Raw genomic sequence first — 21,858 nt, forward strand, 5'->3', positions numbered from 1 at the left:
CTAACTATAACATGTGTGAAACCTATGGTTTTTTAAGTAAATTTGCAAGGTTTTTTAAATGCTAATTCCTAACTATAACGTGTGTGAAACCTATGGTTTTTTCAGTGAATTTGTACTGTTTTTTAAATGCTAAGTTATGTATTTATTATTATATTTTTTATATATTTATTTTACAATAAACTACGTATTAAATTATTTATTTTTTTGGTTTTTCACCGTGCGCGCACCCCGCGATTTTTTTAAAAAAAATTAAAATGTTTTTTTCTGCCTTTGGGGTCCTTCAGGGACCCCCTGACAAAGGCTAGGGGGTCAGGAACTCTCTACCCTGCCCCCTTTTCACGTTCGCCACCTTCCTTTTTCACTCTCGCACTCAAAACAAACAAAATGGCGGCCGACACTTCCTGATTTCGACCGATTCAAACGTTGACTGACATGTAACCACCAATCAGAATTACGCTCGCGCACGTTAGGGTGCGCGCACCGTGCGCGCACGGTGCGCGCATGGTGCGCGCATGGTGCGCGGCTATAGATATTTATGTACTTTAACTGCAATTTTCTTAGGAACTACTGAACAGATTGACTCCATATATGCAAAAGGCACATCCCTGACCTGAGGACTACCTCTTTGCCAAATTTCAAGTAATTCTGTTCAGCCGTTCGGGCTGTACCTTCGACTAAAGGTCCTATGGGAAAATGCATGGGGAAAACGTGTTTTGGGACCCCCTTTTTTCTCAGCCCCCGCTTGACGAATCCCCCCGAGACTTTCAGGGTAGGAGCTGAGCGGAGCGCCCCATTAGTTTTGAAAATTTCGCGAGGATTCGTCAACCGGCGCCAAAGTTATTCAAAATAGAATTTTGAGATTTCCTATGGAAACACGGTCCTAACTATAACTATCTACTGGCGACCGCCAGTAGATAATATCTATGCATATATATCTATGTATGTATATCTAAGAAAAAAGGGGGGTCCCAAAACGTGTTTTCCCCATGCATTTTCCCATACAGTCACATTCCGAACTGACCTCCCAATGATCCGAGGCCAAGGGAAAGCAGCACGGCCAGGCACCAGCGAGCTTGTAATTCTTTTTTATTTATAGTATATATACATATATATATATATATATATCCATCAACAGCTCGCAAGTAACTTCTTTCTGCAAGCACGAGCCACACGAATCCAGTTTAAGTAATGTTCGATTTATTCAACAGGGCAAAAAAGACGCGTTTCGAGCAAACTTGCTCTTGGTCACATGACCGTAAGTTCAGAGTTCAGTCTCTTAAAGGAAATCAAAAGACATAGACAAGAGACTTGTAAGAACATATTGTCCCTCAATCCTGTAAATAATGGGAAAGAATATTTATATAAATTCATGCACAACAGCGTATTCATGAGATAATAAAGATCTTCGTGATTACAATTGTTCTTCCTACAGGAATTACATATGCATCTCATGGTCACAGTATTGAAATAAATTCGGAATGTATAGACAATAAACATATCTCATTAGACTGTATTTCAGACCTCTTATAAATACAAATTGATTGCTGACTTTGCATAAAAGTAAACTTTTAGATCAATCACCTTTTCATAAAGAAATTTTGTTCTCCTCTCTTTCATAAGGAAAAGACTTTTGTTTTTTTTTTGCCAAGAAATTAGAAAATTCAGGAAATATCTATATATATATCTATGTATATATATATTCACTGAAAAAAAACATAGGTTTCAGGGGTGTTATAGTTAGCTGGACTTTTCACTCGTACAAAACCACCGAAATTCCCCCGTTATAGTTAGTTCAGCTAACTATAACTTGCGCGCCCGCAATGCACTGCTGATGACGTCACATATTACATCACTCATGACATGGTCAGTGACATCACTCATGACATCACTGATGACATCTCAAATGACATCACTGATGACATCATCCAGTGAATGTGTGTTTTTCTGAAAATTACATATGTTTTATATATGTATATCTCAAGGTCGATGGAAGAATAAATGGGTATATAAGTGTCTAAATTGATGATTTGTTTTTGAAAAATTGATTGTATAACTGACTGATTAAGTGTATCTTAGTGAATACATGGCTTAGTGAGTAATGTTTAAATGTGTAAATATCTGTATCAGTCTCTCACTTTGTGTATAAGTGGCTGCATGGGTTGGTGAGTAGCTACATGAGTGTCTATATAGGTTATTAGTTGGTTTTTTGAGTATCAGTATGAGTGTCTGAGTGTCTGTATGGTTCGGTGGGGGGTATTACGTAGTGCATAGGTGCATGAATGAGTGACTCACTGTTTGTATGTGTTGAAGACAGCATGTGTGCAGGACTGTATGGGTGGATGAGTGTGTGCATGGGTGTGTTAGTGAGTGATAGACTGTCTCAATAGTGTCTTCATGAGTAACTACATATGTTTTAAACTAGTATATGTGACTATTGGTGTATATAAGTGAGTATATGTAAGAGTGAGAGATTGAAAGAGTTCCTGTATGAATAAGTATGTGTTTCTATAAGTGATTGTTTAAAAGACTAAGTATGTGTAAGTTTCTGTAGAAGTAAGTGTGGTGGTGTGTGTATAACTGTATATGCAAGTAAATGGATGTTTGATTCTTTATTAGAATGAGTGACTATGTGTGTGAGTAACTCTATGGATGAGTGGCGTTGTGTAAAAGGATGTATAGGTGTGTGAGTACATATGATGAGTGAGTACATCTATGAGTGACTGTATAGGACTGTTGGTGACTGAGTGGATGTGTATGTGGATCTTAGAATTACTGAATAGGTTGTTGTAACTGGTATTGGTATGTCCATTGTTTTGAACATTGTAGTTTCTATTTTTGAATGTGTGTATCAAAGGTTATATTAGGGGGAGAGGAGGTCTGCCACTCTATCACAAGGATGATGTCATCAGTGATGTCATTAGTGATGTCATTTGAGATGTCATCAGTGATGTCATGAGTGATGTCACTGACCATGTCATGAGTGATGTAATATGTGACGTCATCAGCAGTGCATTGCAGGCGCGCGAGTTATAGTTAGCTGAACTAACTATAACAGGGGAATTTCAATGGTTTTGTACGAGTGAAAAGTCCAGCTAACTATAACGCCCCTGAAACCTATGGTTTTTTCAGTGAATTTCTAAGGTTTTTTAAATGCTAATCACTAACTATAACGTGCCTGAAACCTATGGTTTTTTCAGTGAATTTCAAAGGTTTTTTAAATGCTAATTTCTAACTATGCCTACAGAGATAGGACATGTGAAGAAAGAAGAAAAAACGCACAGAAAGAAAAAAAAGAAATGCAGAAAGAAGCAACAGAAATCCTCAAAGACGAAGAAAAGTGCAGGAAGAAGGATAACGTGCAGAAAGAACAAACAGAAGAGCAGAAAGAAGCCTAGTTGCAAAATCATCCTGTACCCTCAACTTTTTCAGACGGATACTGTTGGTAACTGAGTCTGACTAACCAGTCCTAGAGCCAGTGCTATGTTAAAAGACACTCAGAATACAGTGAAAACACCTACATACACTAGGGAACACTATGCATTGGGGTCCCCCTGTGATCAGCATGACCTCCTCTGTAAGCCCCTAGTATATAATAGGGCAGGGGATTAAAACTACCTCTTAAAACGTGCCACAGGGCGTGATTGCACACGTCACCTCAGGCCCCGTCCCCTCACTTTCCCACTGTGTAAACACGCCCTGTGGCCGTTTTAAGTTGGGAGATTAAGTCCCCTTGAATCCTGAGGGTCCCTAGGGTCCAACTAGACCACTAGGTACCTCCAGTAAGTGCCACAGAGCTGCGTTGCAGAGAGATGTAAAAAGGGGCACGGCCTAGACCACCTCTCTGCAACGCAGCGGAGTGGTGCTTACTAGAAGCACCTGGTGGGCTAGTTGGCCCCCAGGGTCCCTCAGGATTGAAGGGGAATTATTTCCCCAACTTAAAACGCGCCACAGGGCTTGTTTGCACATGTTAACTCAGGCCCTGTCCCCTCCCTTCACCACTGTGTAAACAAGCCCTGTGGCCATTTTTAGTTGGGAGATTAAGTTCATTTGAATCCTGAGGGTCCCTAGGGTCCAACTAGCCCACTAGGTACCTCCAGTATGCGCCACAGAGCTGCATTGCAGAGAGGTGTAAAAAGTGGCACGGCCTGGACCACCTCTCTGCAACGCAGCTCAGTGGCACTTACTGGAAGCACCTGGTGGGCTAGTTAGCCCCCAGGGGCCCTCAGGATTGAAGGGGAATTATTTCCCCAACTTAAAACGCGCCACAGGGCTTGTTTGCACACGTTAACTCAGGCCCCGTCCCCTCCCTTCACCACTGTGTAAACACGCCCTGTGGCCGTTTTTAGTTGGGAGATTAAGTTAATTTGAATCCTGAGGGTCCCTAGGGTCCAACTAGCCCACTAGGTACCTCCAGTATGCGCCACAGAGCTGCGTTGCAGAGAGGTGTAAAAAGTGGCACGGCCTGGACCACCTCTCTGCAACGCAGCTCAGTGGCGCATACTGGAAGCACCTGGTGGGCTAGTTAGCCCCCAGGGGCCCTCAGGATTGAAGGGGAATTATTTCCCCAACTTAAAACGCGCCATAGGGCGTGTTTGCACATGTCACCTCAGGCCCCGTCCCTTTCCTTCTCCACTGTGTAAACATGCCCTGTGGCCGTTTTTTAAGTTGGGAGATTAAGTCCCCTTGAATCCTGAGGATCCCTAGGGGCAAAATAGCCCACTAGGTACGTCCAGTAAGCGCCATTGCAGAGAGGTGTAAAAAGGGGCACGGCCTGCACCACCTGTCTGCAACGCAGAGCAGTGGCACTTACTGGAAGCACCTGGTGGGCTAGTTGGCCCCCAGGGTCCCTCAGGATTGAAAGGGAATTATTTGCCCAACTTAAAACGCGCCACAGGGCATGTTTGCACATGTCACCTCAGGCCCCGTCCCCTCCCTTCACCACTGTGTAAATGCGCCCTGTGGCCGTTCTAAGTTGAGAGATTAAGTGCCCTTGAATCCTAAGGGTCCCTAGGGTCAAACTAGCCCACTAGGTACCTCCAGTAAGCGCCACAGAGCGGCGTTGCATAGAGGTGTAAAAAGGGGCGTGGCCTCAGAACACCTGTCTGCAACGCAGCTCCCTGGCGCACACTGGAGATACCTGTTGGGCTAGTTGGCCCTCAGGGACCCTCAGTATTGAAGGGGAATTAATTCCCCAACTTACAACTGGCCAGGGGGCGCGTTTGCAGAGTGCTGCAAGGAGGGGGCGTGGCCTCCAGCGCGATGCCGGTTTTTTATTTATTTAATTTTTTTAAGAAGGAGGGCTGTGTGGCCCCCCTTCTTTTTCTAATTTACTGGCCCTGGGGACCCCATCCCCCAGGGCCTGCACCCTAATTTTTTTTGTTGAAAAAAATTAATTTGGCCCTCCCAAGGCCTTAATCGGCCCCAGGGACCCCAACCCTCGGGTCATGGCCTTTTTTAATTTAAATTCTTTAGGAGGGGGCTGCGTTGCCCCCCTCCTCAGGCCACTTATGGCTCCGGGGACTCCATCTCCCGGAGCCGGCCTTTGTTTTTTATTATTTTCAAAATATATATATTTATAGAAACACCTAGGACATGCTGGACAAACCGTATGTACCAATCACCATGACGATTTGCGTGATATTCATTAAAAGGTAACTATGCATAGAATGAATCCACATGGAATGTATTTACACCGCTAGTGAAGCTCTGACGTGTCTGACGCCCTACCGTGCCTAATCCCGGCGCCCCCGCCGGTGGGTACTCTCCAAGTAGACACCCTTGTTGTTTATTTATACAAACATGGGTAGCTATTGACGGGCACATTTAATATACACGCACACCAAGCCATTCAAAGGGGATTCGACAAAAATTCGACCAAACTATGCAAGAAACCCCCCTCACGGTTAATAAAAAACACATCCACCGCCGGATGTGTAATACTTTTTATTTTACTCTCTTTAAAGGAGACGAACCTCACTTGAGAGTCACAGCGTGCTCCTGGCTGTGTTACACCCACCAGTGCCCGCCGATTGCCTCACACCTCTGTGTTGTATTCCACCAGCTAGTGCATATGCTATGACACTCTCTAGCCCATGTGCACTGTAACACCACCCCGTGAATATGTCATGCCACACTTTCCTTTGCACGGGTTATATTGCCCCATCTAACGTGCCTTCCTCAATGTGTATGTTATAACGCACAGCGCTATGCCATACATACTACAATCTGAGATCCATATCTTTGTCACAGTGCATATGCAATGTTACACTCCCCAGCACATATTTTATATTACAACTTTAGAGACTACTTAGGTTACACAACACTGCCCTGTGCATATTACACTCCAAGGCGCATATCGCATAGCACGCGCTAGTGCCTGTGCTATCTCGCGCTCTCCAATGAATCTGTCATTGCGCACAATGTATTGCACATTATATTTCACGCGCAGGTTCATCTTATATCACACTTTTTGGTGCATAGTTTATACCATATACTACATCTAGTTTTCATTTTCAATCGTGCTCTCAGGACTATGTTCTATATAACACTGCGTCCACCTACCCATTTCACGGGCATTACATTTTGCGATGGGGTGGAGGGTCAGGGGGTGTTTCTGCCATGTGAGCCCGGAGTCACAGTCACAAACGTCCCCTTCTTCCTGAATAAAAGTGAGATTATGATGCATACTTGTTCATATTTTCAGTAGTTCGCACAGACACACATTTTAAAAACAAAGTTCCTAATGCCCACCTTCTCTGAACAGTTAGCTTGCTGCCCCATCCACCTCCTCCCTATCCTCTGTTGTCTGAATCCATGGACTAGCCTCCTCCCTCCTGCCATGCATGGTCTGATGTGCTGCCACTGCCCTCCATTTAGCATGATGTACCTGCCCTCCATTGCCCAATTCTATGGCCCATCATTGACCTCCTGCTTAGCCTCTGTGCTTAGCTTGCTGCCCCTATTCTCCTTCCCCCTGCCCTCCGATGTCTTTGTGAATTCCCCTGCTCCATCCTTTTTGCCCACTATGTTCCAAGGACCTGCCACTCCTATCTACTCTGAGTGTTCTGTTGAGCTGCCACTCCCCTCCCACCTGCCTAGCATTGTCAGATGACTGTAACCTGTCCCTGCCACCTCCACCCTGCCTGTCCACATGCCATGCCCCTATCCCCTTCCTCCTGTCCTCCATGGTCCATTTTACTGCCACACATTTCTGCCCTCCCTGATCTGTTGTGCTGCAACTGCTCCTCCTGCCTGCCCCACGCAGTCTGTTGTGAGGCCCCTTCCCCTGAACTCTCTTGTCTGTGCCCAGGTCCTGACCCTCCCTTCTATCCTCCATGGTCCTTTGTGCATGCCCCTGCACCCTTCTTCTTGCCCATCATAGCCATTGTGCTGCCACTAACCCTCCCGCTTGCCATGCATGGTCTTCTGTGCTGCCATGGCCCCTCCCACATTCCCTGTGTGGTCAGCTAGCTGCCCCTGACCCCCTCCCACCTTCCCTCCATGGTCTGTGTGTATGCCACCATAGTCTCATTGTTGCTCTCCATGGTGTGTCTTGTTTCTAGTGCCCATCTTGCCTGACCTCCATGGTCATCTTGCTGCTCCTGCCCGGCCCCCTTGCCCCCAGCCCTCTGTTTCCATGTGCAGACCCCCTATTCCCTCCCTCCTGGCTTGTCTGTTCCATTGTAATGCCCCTGATCCGTCCCTCCTGCCCTTTATGGTCTGTTATGCTGCAGCTTTCTCTCCTGTCTGTCCATTATGGTCAGCTAGCTACCATTGCCTCTTTCCCATCTGTTCTCTGTTGTCCATGTGCATGGTCCTGTCCCCTCCCTATTGCTTTCTATGGATTGTTGTGCTGCACTCCCATCTGGCATGCGCTGTGTGGTGTATTGTGCTGCTGCAAACCCTGATGCCTGCCCTGTAGGGTCAGTTTGGTGCACCTCTCCATGTCCCTCCTGTCCTCTGTTATCCGAGTCCATGTCCCTACCCCAATTCCTCCTGCCTACCATGATTCAATGTACCATACTTGCGAACATTTTGAACTTGGTAAGAGGGAGAATTTGAAAAAAAACTGGGGTATTGATTTTCCCCTTTGAGTTACATTGAAAAAGAGGAGATTATAGACAGGAGACAGATCAAATAAAGCCCATTTGAGCTTAAAAACATTGGACGTTTCCTGGCTGAAACGGGTCTGTTGGCATGTATGGTTGTACTACCACTGCCTCTTCCTTCTGCCCACAATGGTCTATTATATTTCCACAGCCTCTCTTGCCAGTCCTGTATTGTTGGTTTGTTGCCCCTGCCCCCCTTTCCACTGCCCTCCATAGTCTGTTGTGCTGCCACTGCCCTTCCTGCCTGCCTAGTGTGGACAAATTGTTGCCTCTGCACTCTCCTACCTGCCTTCAATTTTCGGAGTCCGTGCCCCTGGCCTCTGCCTCTCAACAGTATCCCAATGAACAACTAGATTGCTAACATTCTATATTTATTACAAAAGTGTGGAACGCCTGTCGTCATCTTGATGTAATCAAAACTGTAATACCTAGAGTATTTCCTTTAGAAATTACATATATGAGAGGGTCTTATTTGCATCAAAATTATGGTTAGTGCTCTAAAAAACTAAAATGAGGACATATTTTCTGAGTTTTCAAATAGCGACAAAGAACTTTTAAATTATTTGTAATCTTTATGTTTTTTTATCCAGTTGACCATTTGATTAAATGTTGCACCTTGGCTAGAGGATGTGGTGTTACTTCCAGAGCTGCAGACTTTGCAACTGGGGAACCAGGTTGGAGTTTCTGCTTCAGCTCAACATTCTGTGATTGTGGTCAAATCACTTAATCTCCCCATGTCGACAACCAAAATGAATTTGATCTTGTGTGATGTAACCAATGCTCATGTAAAGCATTCCAATACCTGACAAGTCTGCACTATATAAAACTGCAAATACACAAAAAATAGGTTTTTTGCACACTTCTGTCATTGGGCTCCATGTGGGCTACATCTGGGGGATATTTGTGCTGCATTTAGGCTCTTTTGTGTCTGGTGGCCATCTTGGCAGATTGATTTGTTATGAAGTTTCCTAATTTCCTCATTTACTGCAGTCTCCTCAGTAGGAAATGCTTTCAGTTTTTTACTTTGATTCCATCAAGAAGGTATTCAGATAAGTCACACATTTGCCATAAATTCTGAATGTTAGCACTCTAGTTGCTCATTAGATCACTGTAGTAAAGCTACTGCTCACCACGGAAGTCTGCTGCTGGTATTAAAAGTGCATGTTTCAGTCTGCAAATCAGAATTTTTTAATGAAATAATAATAATAATAATAATACTGGATTTTATAAAGCGCGAACAGCTACCTCGCGAGGAGGTGTCCCGGCGCTAGAAGAACCATAGAAGACCTGGGGCAGAGATGGAAGACCTAGCGTGGCTGTGAGAAGAGCCAGGTCTTTAGCATCTTCTTAAAGCGGTGTTCAGATGGAGCCTGCTGGATTGCTTGAGGTAGAGAGTTCCACAGAACAGTGGCGTTTGCTGAAAAGGTGCGTCCGCCGAGGCGGGCCTTTTTTGCTCGTGGGACAGCCAGTAAGACACGGTCATTTGACCGTAGTGCCCGACTTTGGGAATATCTTGGGAGGCGTTTTTTTAGGTAAAGTGGGCAGGAGCCATGCAGAGATCTGAACGCAAGTGTCAGAGCTTTGAATTTTATCCGGTTGACCACAGGGAGCCAATGCAGGGTTCGAAGATGCGGAGAGACTGACTGCTTGAAAGGAATTCGCAGTAGCAGCCTCGCAGCCGCATTTTGAACTACCTGCAGTTTATGGGTTAGGAATTTTGGGAGGCCCAGGTAGAGGCCATTAGCATAGTCAAGCCGTGAGGTAACTGTTGCATGGACTACCAGTTTCCTACAGCTCTCTGGTAGAAGTTTAAGAAATTTTCGGAGGTTTCTTAGTTTACTCAAACAGCAGCCAACCACTTGTTGAATATGGGAAGTAAAAGACATTCTATTATCCCATCTCACTCCAAGGTTTTTTGCCGAGAGACTGGGCGAAGGGGGGGAGCCCATCTCCGTCGGCCACCATAGCTCTGGGGCGGGGGTGGGACCTTTACCGAAAAAGATAACTTCGGTTTTATTGGCATTTAGTTTTAACTTGTTGATATTCATCCAGTGAGCAATGTCCTGGAGACAGCCTTTAAAGTTTGCGAAGGATCCCTGTGTCATCTCAGAGTAAGGAAATACCAACTGGGTGTCGTCGGCGTAGGAAATTGCCTTAACACCCCAGTTGGCAATTAGCGTAAAAAGGGGGGCCAGATAGACATTAAACAAGAGAGGGCTCAGGGCCGAGCCCTGCGGGACTCCACAGTTGAGGGTTTTAGGTGTGGAAGAAAACGTCCCAAGTGCCACCTTCTGCGTTCTCTGAGATAGGTAAGAGTTTATCCACTTCAGCGCGTTGTCTTGAATGCCTATCTCTGCCAGTCGACTAAGTAGTCTAGCGTGGTCCACCGTATCGAAGGCGGCCGACAGATCCAGGAGTACCAGCATAGCTGAACGTCCAGCATCCATCGACCACCTCACTGACTCGGCTACCTCTAGGAGCGCTGTTTCTGTGCTGAAGCCGGGTCGAAAGCCAGATTGAGTTTCATGGAGAATGTTATTAGTCTCCACGAATTTACTCAATTGGCGTTGTATCACTTTTTCCAGCATTTTACCCGGGGCGGCTAGCAGGGATATTGGGCGGAGATTCGTGAGGTCATCTGGGTCCCCGTTAGGTTTTTTCTTTAGGGGAAGAAGAGTGGCATGCTTCCAAACGTCGGGGAAGATTCCTGACGTAATGGAAGAATTCCAGATACTCTGAAGTGTGGGCGCTACAGAGTCCGCTATGGTGCTCCACAGTTTAGCAGGGCAGGGATCATCAGGGGAGCCGGATTTACAGCGGCTGAGTTCTTGCCTCACCTCGTACAGAGAGGTATGCGCGAACTGGGTGAGGGTTCCTCCTGATTCGCCATTATTCGCTGTGTCCTGTTTCACCGTACTTATTACTGGGCCAAAGGAGTCATATACTTTTTTAATTTTAAGATCGAAGTATTCTGAAATTTGCTCACAGAGTAATGGTGTGGGAACAACCTCTCTTTCAATGCATTGAGGTTTGAAGAAGGACTGCACTACTTTGAACACTTGTTTGCTGGACTGTTCTGCCTGTCTGATTGAGTCCGCATAGAAGCGCTTTTTATTTTTCCTAATGGCTTTGCGGAATTTTTTTAATGCTTCCTTATATCTTGTTTTTTCTTCTAAGCCATAGTTTACTCTCCAGAGTCTTTCCAGTTGTTTACAGGCCGCTTTCTCCTCTCTAAGTTCCTGCGTAAACCAGGGGGCTGAGGGGGATTCTCTTTTTGATAGGGCCCGAGAGGCTGGGGCAATAAGAGAGACCATCCCTCCTATCCACTCGTTGAGTAGTACGGCATCCAAATTGGGATTATTTGTCAAGGGGGGAGTGGATTGTGCCAAGACCGGGGACATAGACTCAGGGGTCAGTTTTTTCCATTGTCTTTTCATAAAGTAACATTTGCTAGGTGCCTTGGTTTCACTACGAATGTTCAAAGTGAATGGGACAAGTCAATGATCTGACCATATCAAAGGGAGAGGTTTTTCGGGCCGCACATCTTTGATATTAGCAAAGATGAGATCAATAGTATGGCCCCCAGTGTGTGTGGGGCCTTTATTGATCAGTCTAAGGCCGGCAGCGTCTAGCGTTGTGCGAAGCATCTCTGCAATAGCGCAGTCTACTTTATCCATGTGGATATTAAAATCACCTACCACTAAGAAAAGGGGGTGGAGGAGCGAGCTCTGCACTATAGTGTCCAATAGGGTAGTAAGAATAGGGTCTACACTAGCCGGGGGGCGATATATCACTAGTCCTGCTAGTGAGAGCTGAGGGCTCACTTGGAAGCAGAAGTGAAGACCTTCAATTCCTTGAATAGTCATGGCAGCCGAAGATGTCAGTACTAGATGCTCTTTGAAAATGATAGCTACGCCACCGCCTCTTTTTGTCCCAGGCCGGTTGGCGAGGCATATTTTAAATCCCGAAGGGATGGCAAGAGCGATAGAGGTCAGGTTGTCCTCTTTAATCCATGTTTCAGTAAGGAACAGGATATCCCAATCCTTCTCTTGTAGTAGAAGCCAGACCTCATCTGTATGTTTGACGAGGGATCTACAGTTTAATAGGCCCGCCCTGAGATTAGTTTGAGGAGGGGATTTAGGGTTGGGGGGTGTTGCAGGGGCAGCGTTATCAAACGTTATCCTGCAACTGCTACAAGTTTGGGCGGGGTCAAAGGTTGCTGGGTCTAAAGAATGAGGGCAGCAGTTGGATGGTGGGTTAAGTGCCTTTAGATCCTCACCTGACCAAGATATCTGTCCACCATATGTTCCAATTTCGGCAGCATGTCTGGCCCCGGCCGCAGTCTGGTCGCGGACGGGCGCAGACGGGCTTGCCTTAGGCGCGCCTTCGGCGCGCAAACGGCGCGCCCGCTGCGCTCGTCCGCTGCGCGACCGGAAAAGGCACATGTTAAATAGGAAATGGATGATAGGAAGGGGCGTGGCCTGATGTTGGTGGGCGTGGCCTCTGTGTCCCGGAGCTGGCGGCAACACAAACAATCAGGTAAGCCGCGGCAGCGTTGTCAGCTGCAGCGCGCTAATGCCAGGGGAGAATGAGGTAAAAACGTAATAAAACACAGTAAATACACTCAAATGTTAAAAGCACAAAGCTACTCTCCCGGCTTCCGCCTCAGGAGGTCTAAAGTTCTGGGACGCGCTAGCCAATCAGCGCGTTTTAAATGCCCAGCGTCGGAGGGGGCGTGGCCTGATGTTGGTGGGCGTGGCCTCTGTGTCCCGGAGCTGGCGGCAACACAAACAATCAGGTAAGCCGCGGCAGCGTTGTCAGCTGCAGCGCGCTAATGCCAGGGGAGAATGAGGTAAAAACGTAATAAAACACAGTAAATACACTCAAATGTTAAAAGCACAAAGCTACTCTCCCGGCTTCCGCCTCAGGAGGTCTAAAGTTCTGGGACGCGCTAGCCAATCAGCGCGTTTTAAATGCCCAGCGTCGGAGGGGGCGTGGCCTGATGTTGGTGGGCGTGGCCTCTGTGTCCCGGAGCTGGCGGCAACACAAACAATCAGGTAAGCCGCGGCAGCGTTGTCAGCTGCAGCGCGCTAATGCCAGGGGAGAATGAGGTAAAAACGTAATAAAACACAGTAAATACACTCAAATGTTAAAAGCACAAAGCTACTCTCCCGGCTTCCGCCTCAGGAGAGAAGAGGATTTGAGAAGTCACTCAAAATGTGCCCTCATTTTTCTTTCTTCAGAACTAATCATAATTTCTATGGCAAAATGAACCCCCTCATTGTGTTCCTTTTTAAATTAAATGTTTTAAGTGTTACCAGTTTATTCCAATCAAGATGGCTTCAGGTGTGCCACACTTTTGTGATAAGTAAGACAGTAAGCGCTCTAGTTGTTCTTAAGAACACTTTGGGACATTCTGTCATTAGGTTATACTTGGGCTACATCTGAGTGATATTTGGGCTACATTTGGGCTCTTTTGTCTCTGGTGGCCATCTTGGGAGATTTATTTGTTATGAAGTTTCCTAATTTCCTCATTTACTGCAGTCTCCTCAGTGGGAATACTTTCAGTTTTTTATTTTGGTTCCATGAAGAAGGCATTCAGATGTGTCGCACATTTGCCATAAATTCTGAATGTTAGCACTCTAGTTGCTCATTAGATCACTGTAGAAAAACTACTGCTCACCAGGGAAGTCTGCTGCTGGTATTCAAAGTGCATGTTTCAGTCTGCATGTCAGAATTTGTTTATGAAATAGAAGAGGATTTGAGAAGTCAAAATGTGCCCTAATTTTCTTTCTGCAGAACTAATCATAATTTCTATTGCAAAATGAACCCCCTCATGTTGTTCCTTTGTAAATTAAATGTTTTAAGTGTTACCACTTTATTCCAATCAAGATGGCTTCAGGTGTGCCATACTTTTGTCATAAGTAAGACTGTTAGCGCTCTAGGTGTTCGTTAGAACACTCTGGGACATTCTGTCATTAGGCTATACTTGGGCTACATCTGGGTGATATTTGGGCTACATTTGGGCTCTTTTGTGTCTGGTGGCCATCTTGGGAGATTTATTTGTTATGAAGTTTCCTAATTTCCTCATTTACTACAGTCTCCTCAGTAGGAAATACTTTGAGTTTTTTACTTTGATTCCATCAAGAAGGTATTCAGATATGTCACACATTTGCCATAAATTCTGAATGTTAGCACTCTAGTTGCTCATTAGATCACTGTAGTAAAGCTACTGCTCACCACGGAAGTCTGCTGCTGGTATTAAAAGTGCATGTTTCAGTCTGCAAATCAGAATTTTTTAATGAAATAGAAGAGGATTTGAGAAGTCACTCAAAATGTGCCCTCATTTTTCTTTCTTCAGCACTAATCATAATTTCTATGGCAAAATGAACCCCCTCATTGTGTTCCTTTTTAAATTAAATGTTTTAAGTGTTACCAGTTTATTCCAATCAAGATGGCTTCAGGTGTGCCATACTTTTGTGATAAGTAAGACAGTAAGCGCTCTAGTTGTTCTTAAGAACACTCTGGGACATTCTGTCATTAGGCTATACTTGGGCTACATCTGGGTGATAGTTGGGATACATTTGGGCTCTTTTGTCTCTGGTGGCCATCTTGGGAGATTTATTTGTTATGAAGTTTCCTAATTTCCTCATTTACTGCAGTCTCCTCAGTGGGAATACTTTCAGTTTTTTATTTTGGTTCCATGAAGAAGGCATTCAGATGTGTCGCACATTTGCCATAAATTCTGAATGTTAGCACTCTAGTTGCTCATTATATCACTGTAGAAAAACTACTGCTCACCAGGGAAGTCTGCTGCTGGTATTCAAAGTGCATGTTTCAGTCTGCATGTCAGAATTTGTTTATGAAATAGAAGAGGATTTGAGAAGTCAAAATGTGCCCTAATTTTCTTTCTGCAGAACTAATCATAATTTCTATTGCAAAATGAACCCCCTCATTTTGTTCCTTTGTAAATTAAATGTTTTAAGTGTTACCACTTTATTCCAATCAAGATGGCTTCAGGTGTGCCATACTTTTGTCATAAGTAAGACTGTTAGCGCTCTAGGTGTTCGTTAGAACACTCTGGGACATTCTGTCATTAGGCTATACTTGGGCTACATCTGGGTGATATTTGGGCTACATTTGGGCTCTTTTGTTTCTGGTGGCCATCTTGGGAGATTTATTTGTTATGAAGTTTCCTAATTTCCTCATTTACTAGAGTCTCCTCAGTAGGAAATACTTTGAGTTTTTTACTTTGATTCCATCAAGAAGGCATTCAGATGTGTCACAAATTTGCCATAAATTCAGAATGTTAGCACTCTAGTTGCTTATTAGATCACTGTAGTAAAGCTACTGCTCACCAGGGAGGTCTGCTGCTGGTATTGAAAGTGCATGTTTCAGTCTGCATGTCAGAATTTTTTAATGAAATAGAAGAGGATTTGAGAAGTCACTCAAAATGTGCCCTAATTTTTCTTTCTGCAGCACTAATCATACTTTCTATGGCAAAATGAACCCCCTCATTTTGTTCCTTTTTAAATTAAATGTTTAAAGAATTGCCACTTTATTCCAACCAAGATGGCTTCAGGTGTGCCATACGTTTGTCATAAGTTGGACTGTTAGCGCTCTAGTTGTTCTTTAGAACACTCTGGGAAGCTGCAGTAGAGCACAAAGGAATCAACTGACAGTCTCTGCCCTTGTTGGATGTACATGTTTTACTGAGAATGTCAGACTTCATTCTCACATGACTGAGAAAGATAATGTGAATTTACAGAAAATATGCTCTCAGTTAGCTTAGACATCACCTTCCAAACCTCTGTGGGAAAAGCATGAGAAAATAGTTTTCTCTCAAACATGATTCATGATATCACAGCAGAAGGCTTTTTTCACATGGTAAAATCACCTTAGAACACACCACAATTCCTAAAATGAGTATGGTACCATCAACAAATGATTTATAATGTAACTAAAGTCTTAAAACCTTCAATTAACTGCAATGCTTTTTAATGGGGTGCTATCATGTATATTGGTCCCAAGATGGCTGCCAACACTTCTTGGATGAAGTGCTGACAGCCAATCAGATCTCACGATGAGATGTGTGGTTAGGCTCCGCCCAGATATATATGTGATTTTACTTTTGATTTTCTCAGGAACTACTGAACGGATTTACACCATTTAAGCAAAAGGCACATGCCTGACCTGAGGACTACCTCTTTGCCAAATTTCAAGTAATTCTGTTCAGCCGTTCGGGCTGTACCTTCGACTAAAGGTCCCATGGGAAAATGCATGGGGAAAACGTGTTTTGGGACCCCCCTTTTTTCTCAGCCCCCGCTTGACGAATCACCCCGAGACTTTCAGGGTAGGAGCTGAGCGGAGCGCCCCATTAGTTTTGAAAATTTCACGAAGATAAGTCAACCGGCGCCAAAGTTATTCAAAATAGAATTTTCAGATTTCCTATGGGAACTCGGTCCTAACTATAACTATCTACTGGCGGCTGCCAGTAGATAATATATATATATATATGAATGCAAATCGCCACTTGCAGCTGCCTCGCTCGGACAAAAAAGTGACGAAGAGTGGACCCAAAAGGTAGTGCCAATCAAAGTGCTTTATTCAATCGCCCAGCCAGACCGCCATTACGCGTTTCGACCCCCACTCTGGTCTTGATCACATATATATATATATATATATTTATTTGTTGCATTGTTATATAATTTTTAAATTATAAAATACATTAAAAGTATTAGTTTAATAATTATTTTTAAGTAAATATATATATAAACTATTATATGTATGCGTTTAACTTTTTTAAATTAAGTTCATTTGTTATATTTGTTAAAATGAATATTAAACCCATTTCATTATTTTAAATTAATTTTATTCTGCAATATATTTAATATTTATTAATGTATTTTATATATATATGTATATAAAAACAATATTTTGTACAACTATATTTATAACTGATATTTTTTTTCTCGATATTTTTGTACTTACTATTATAATTATAGGATGTAGATATTTTTGACATCGATATTTTGGTCACAATATTTGTGTATGGGGATATTTTGGGTGTTGATATTTTGGCAGTGTCCCGTCTGGCATGAGGAGCATGTGATCACTATGTGTCCTAGATCTTGATTGGCTATGTGTTCCTAACTCATGTGACATCTGACTTTATGGTGTTCTCAGAAGCGTTCATACCCCCTCTGGCCATGTGTGCTTTTTTGGGGCAATCTCCCCATACCATTGTAATGTCGATGTGCCTATCTGTGGGATTGATCAAGAGTTTCCTGCCCAAGTGTTTGCCTGCCAGCTATGTACCCTCCCACCTGCGACCCATCATTCAGTAATTCCTGTCCTAGGTCCCGGAGCCTGCCTGACTACATACTTGCGTGTCGAGGTAGATGTGGAGTTCAGAATGGACGATTCTCTTAATAAGGATAGTAGTTCATTTTTGTTGATAAACACATCTATATCCATATTAACAGGTGTTCCTAGTAGGGTTTGTGGATGGACTGGCCTCTCCTTTAAACCTCTCTCTCAGATGATAGATGTTCATAGTAGGGTGTGTGGATGGACTCGCCTCTCCTTCAAGACCTCTCTCTCAGATCACTGGTGTGCATAGTAGAGTGTATGAGTAGCGACTGGCCTCTCCTTTGAGACCTCTCTCTCAGATGATGGGTGGGCTTAGTAGTGAGTGGGGAGGGCCTGGCCTCCCCTTTGCAACCTCTCCCTCAAATAACAGGTGTATGTGTGTGGATAGACTGGCCTCTCCTTTGAGACCTCTATCTCAGGTGACGGGTGTGTGTAGGAGGTTGTGTGGATGGACAGACCTTTTCTTTTCATGCTTCTGTTTCAGATGACGGATGTGCATAGTAGGGTGTGTGGATGGACTGGCCTCTCCTTTGACACCTCTCTCTCAAATGATGTGTGTGCGTAGTAGTGAGTGGGGAGAGACTGTTCTTTTTAGACATCTCTCTTAGATGACAGATGTTCGTGATTGAATGTGTGGAGGGACTGGCAACTCCACTGAGACCCCTCTAATGTATAATGGGTGTGCATAGTAGGGTGTGTGGAAAGACTTTTTCTCTGCTCAAAGCTCTTCCCAACCTGATGGGTGTTAATAGTAGATTCAGATAAACATCCTTTCCTCTAACACTCCTTCCTACATTCTTTATACCAGAGTGTAATAAAAGATCACCTACTCCTTTCTACTTTTCACGATCCTGTGAGAGCCTCACGAGATCATAACAATAAAAAAAAAGATTTAACATTCTACTCATCACAGTACCTATATCTCACACACCTCCACGCAATAATAAAGTGCACAATATCCATTCCTCCTAGTAGAGTGTATTCACAAATCATCTACTCCTTTTTACTAATCGTGATCCTGCTCCCACAAGAATCTTGCATGATCGTAACAACTTTTTAAAAACAATATGGATTTACTTTCAATACAGTAATTATACCTTACAGGCCTCCTCTCCAAATCTAGGGGTACATAATGCCTTTTTCCTGCTCCTTCTACAGCTTTTTTACTTCGTTTACAAAACACCTGCACTTTTTCACAATAAACAGTAAAGGCTGCTATTTCATTTCTGAAACTCTAACAGCCAGCCAATCAGAGCCCTTGTGAGGCTCGTGGAGCCTGTCGCTCTTACAAAAGTGTGAAGGCTCACACGAAAAACGGTCCTCTTATCCAATCACAGGGCTCCATTTTTTAATTTGCGCTGCCACTGGACTCTCCCGAGACTCTTGCAAGCCCAACCATCCAAATATCTAAATTAATTTACCCTTAATATCTCAAAAACTACTGAACAGATTTATACCAAATGACATAAAGCACAATCTGTGGACAATGATCTAGCTACCTGCCAAATTTGGTGTCATTTAGTTTGGCAGTTTTTGCTGTAACCTTGTCTAAAGAAGTCTGTGGAATATGCATTAGGATTCTGCATTTTGGGACCCCCCTTTTTTCTCGGCCCCAACTTAACAGATCCCCCTAAACCTTTCCAGGAAGGAGCTGAGGTGGATGAACTTTTTTTTGCAATGTTTTGTGAAGATTTGTCAAATTGGGCCAAAGATATATATAGATATATAGAGAGACAGACATAGATATAAAACAAATACAATTGACAATAAAAGCAACTAATGGTAAGCATGGTAAGCATTGAGCAGGCTGTAAGCCCACCGTACATTCTTGGTAAGCCCACAATAGGTCTTTTGCAACCAGACAGCTTGTTCTGTCTCCTAAGCATGACCAAAACAAAGGAGAAAGAAGGAGGAAGAAAAAGATAGGAAAACAATGAAAATGGGGAAAGCGAAACAACCCACAGAGACCGGAAGGGCAGGGTGGTGGTTGAAAGAGGGATGAGGTGGACTGAAAATAGGCCGTCAGGGTATTGGCAATCCCTGCATTGGGCATTGTTCTAGAAAAATAATTTGGGACCACTGCATCTAAACTTTCTTACAAATTAAGCATTATAGTGAAGGAAGGTAAATATTAGCCAGCCTGGGACTCTGAAATTGATTCCATTGCATCTGTTTCTTTGCATTGAGTTTTCTCACAAAAGATGTCTGGCCTGGCCTGGGCTCTGGCATTCCAAGGATGCTCACGCTGGGGGTCTGAGCTCTGCACGTCATAATTAATGGACCGATTGTTATCAGTGCTGAGGCCAGAGCTGTGAAATGACCGGATTAATGAACGCAATCTCTCTGGTTCCATGATTGGTTCTTATACAGTCACACCTGAGCAGTTTCTCGTCCCCTCCCAATCCCTCTGGCAGCCCTACCTATTTGCAGTGCGTGTTTATTTCTCCCTGGTGCGTGTTGTCACAGGAGGCGCAGCGCCTCTTCAGTCACGAGCTAGGCCCATTTGTTGTGACATCAGCCCCTCACATACAGTTGACAGTTTACTTTGTAAATTCACCGCGTGGTCGCATTCCTACGCCTGCTGCGGTGGCTTTGATGTGTGAAGAGGGATTCAATGCAGTTTTTGGAATTCTCTCGCCCCACACATGGAGCCGTGCCCTCGGTGAACTCCTGCGACCTATGTGCACTTTCCTCTCACACCACAACATGTCACCACAAAGTAGAGAGCTTTGAAAATTACCAGAGTGGTAGAGGCATTCAGTGAGTGTGACCAAATGTTACATGGGAGTCTAAGACGGTTTCCTCCATAAAAGGGCGTGCTCTGTTTTATGTACTTTCCAGTAAAACACACTTTTATTCCACTGCCTTTGATGAAGTGCGAATCACATGGTAAAAATAATTTACTTAAATGCTGGAGTATATTGTACGCGAATCTGTGGCGCATATTCAACAGGGCAGCGGGTGTAGTGTAAGCCTCTGCGTTAGATGATAAAAGTGCAAAACCTTTTACAGAGAGTGAGGGTCATATAAACTGGAAGGTGTGTGCTTATTTCTGTTCGCTGTTTGAACCAGAGTGCGCTGCGCTGGTCGCGCGGCACAAGATGGCGCAAAGCCACCAGTAACGCATCACTTCCTACCTTTCGCAGAAGAGCGCCGAACACCTCAGGAAGCGTGGCTGTGAGTCCATAACACACCTTTGCTGTGTCCCGTGCTCGAAAGCCCTCTAGAGCTGGAAGGGGGAGTTCTGGCGTAGATTCCGTTCCCGACTTATATCTAATGTCATCTAACGTTCTTTCATCGCTCCTTATGAACTGTCAGCCATCATTCAGCGCTCTGCCCTGGGATGGAGGGGCGTGTAGGGTGTTTCTCTTCAAGGGGTCTGTGACACAGAAAACAGTCCTAAAAAGTCCTTAGAATGTTGCAAAAGGTTCCACAACTTCCAGTGCCCGGTACGCTTTAGCATGTGCACGACACGGCAGGCATGCACGCTCTGAGAATTTCCTAACCTGCCTCGGCGTGTCTTCACCTGCCTCGGAGAGGTGAGGACGGTGCTGCCTTAATAACGTCCGTGGCACGTTTAGAGCTTTCCCAGGCGACCTGCCCTCTTTGCTGGGCTTGTTTCGCCAGTCATCTTAATTGCATTTTAAAAGGACGCAATCAGTTACAATGAGTGACAACGAGTATGTTGGTGTTTGGATTTACAATCTACCTTGCCCTTAAATGCACGTGATGCTGTGTTCCGTTCTCTGCCTCTTTCAAGGCGGTCACAGGCGGCGAGAGGCAAGATCCGACCTGTCTGGTGACGAGGGAAGGAGGGACAGCTTTGCGTGCGCAAGGAATGCGCGTTCCTCACCAGGCCACCGGGCAGGGACTGATGAACCAAGGCACTTGTGTAAACGCTGGTCTCATGCTCAAGACGAACATTTATTGATGCGTGGAAAGTACTTTCGAATAAAAATAGTCTTTCTGCATGGTGTCTGGTTAAAACATAGGCGTTTGTTTCACCATTATGCAATAATTAGCGGCTATACCGTAGTAACGGCTGCCTAGAGTAATCTGGAGTCAGTGCAAGTGTCCAAGACTCATCATTGTGTGGATGGAGTTGCACCTCAGTAACAGTCCACGGTTTTGCTGCACACGTTTGTGGTCTGTGTGCACATGTGCAGAAAAGAAACCCGTGACCCCACACATTTTGATCATTTCACTCCTCACTCTGCATTGGGAGGCTGGTGACATGCTACATTCGAGGGCATCTCTGATGGTCTCTACGAGGGCGAGAGCAGGCACTGAGATCATCCCTCCCCACAGGCCCACCAGGCGTGCCTTGAACTGCTGCGTGCATGGGTTCTCTGTGACCGGACAAGGATAAGTTGCCCAG

At 44.6% G+C, this 21,858-nt stretch overlaps 1 protein-coding gene across 2 annotated transcripts in view; it reads right to left on the reverse strand.

The window, feature by feature from the left end:
- Positions 1-20,972, reverse strand: part of FRMD6 (FERM domain containing 6) — a 1,098,768-nt gene extending 1,077,796 nt beyond the window's left edge. Inside the window, exon 1 of one of the 2 annotated variants that reach the window (XM_085626961.1) lies at positions 20,618-20,972. The gene's annotated coding sequence lies outside the window, so the exon portion shown is untranslated. The remainder of the gene's footprint in view (positions 1-20,617) is intronic. The other variant, XM_085626960.1, reaches the window with a different exon arrangement.
- Between the last annotated feature and the right edge of the window lie 886 nt (positions 20,973-21,858).

The sequence above is a fragment of the Triturus cristatus genome, chromosome 9 (genome assembly GCF_964204655.1).
Source record: "Triturus cristatus chromosome 9, aTriCri1.1, whole genome shotgun sequence".
NCBI classification, from domain to species: Eukaryota; Metazoa; Chordata; class Amphibia; order Caudata; family Salamandridae; genus Triturus; species Triturus cristatus.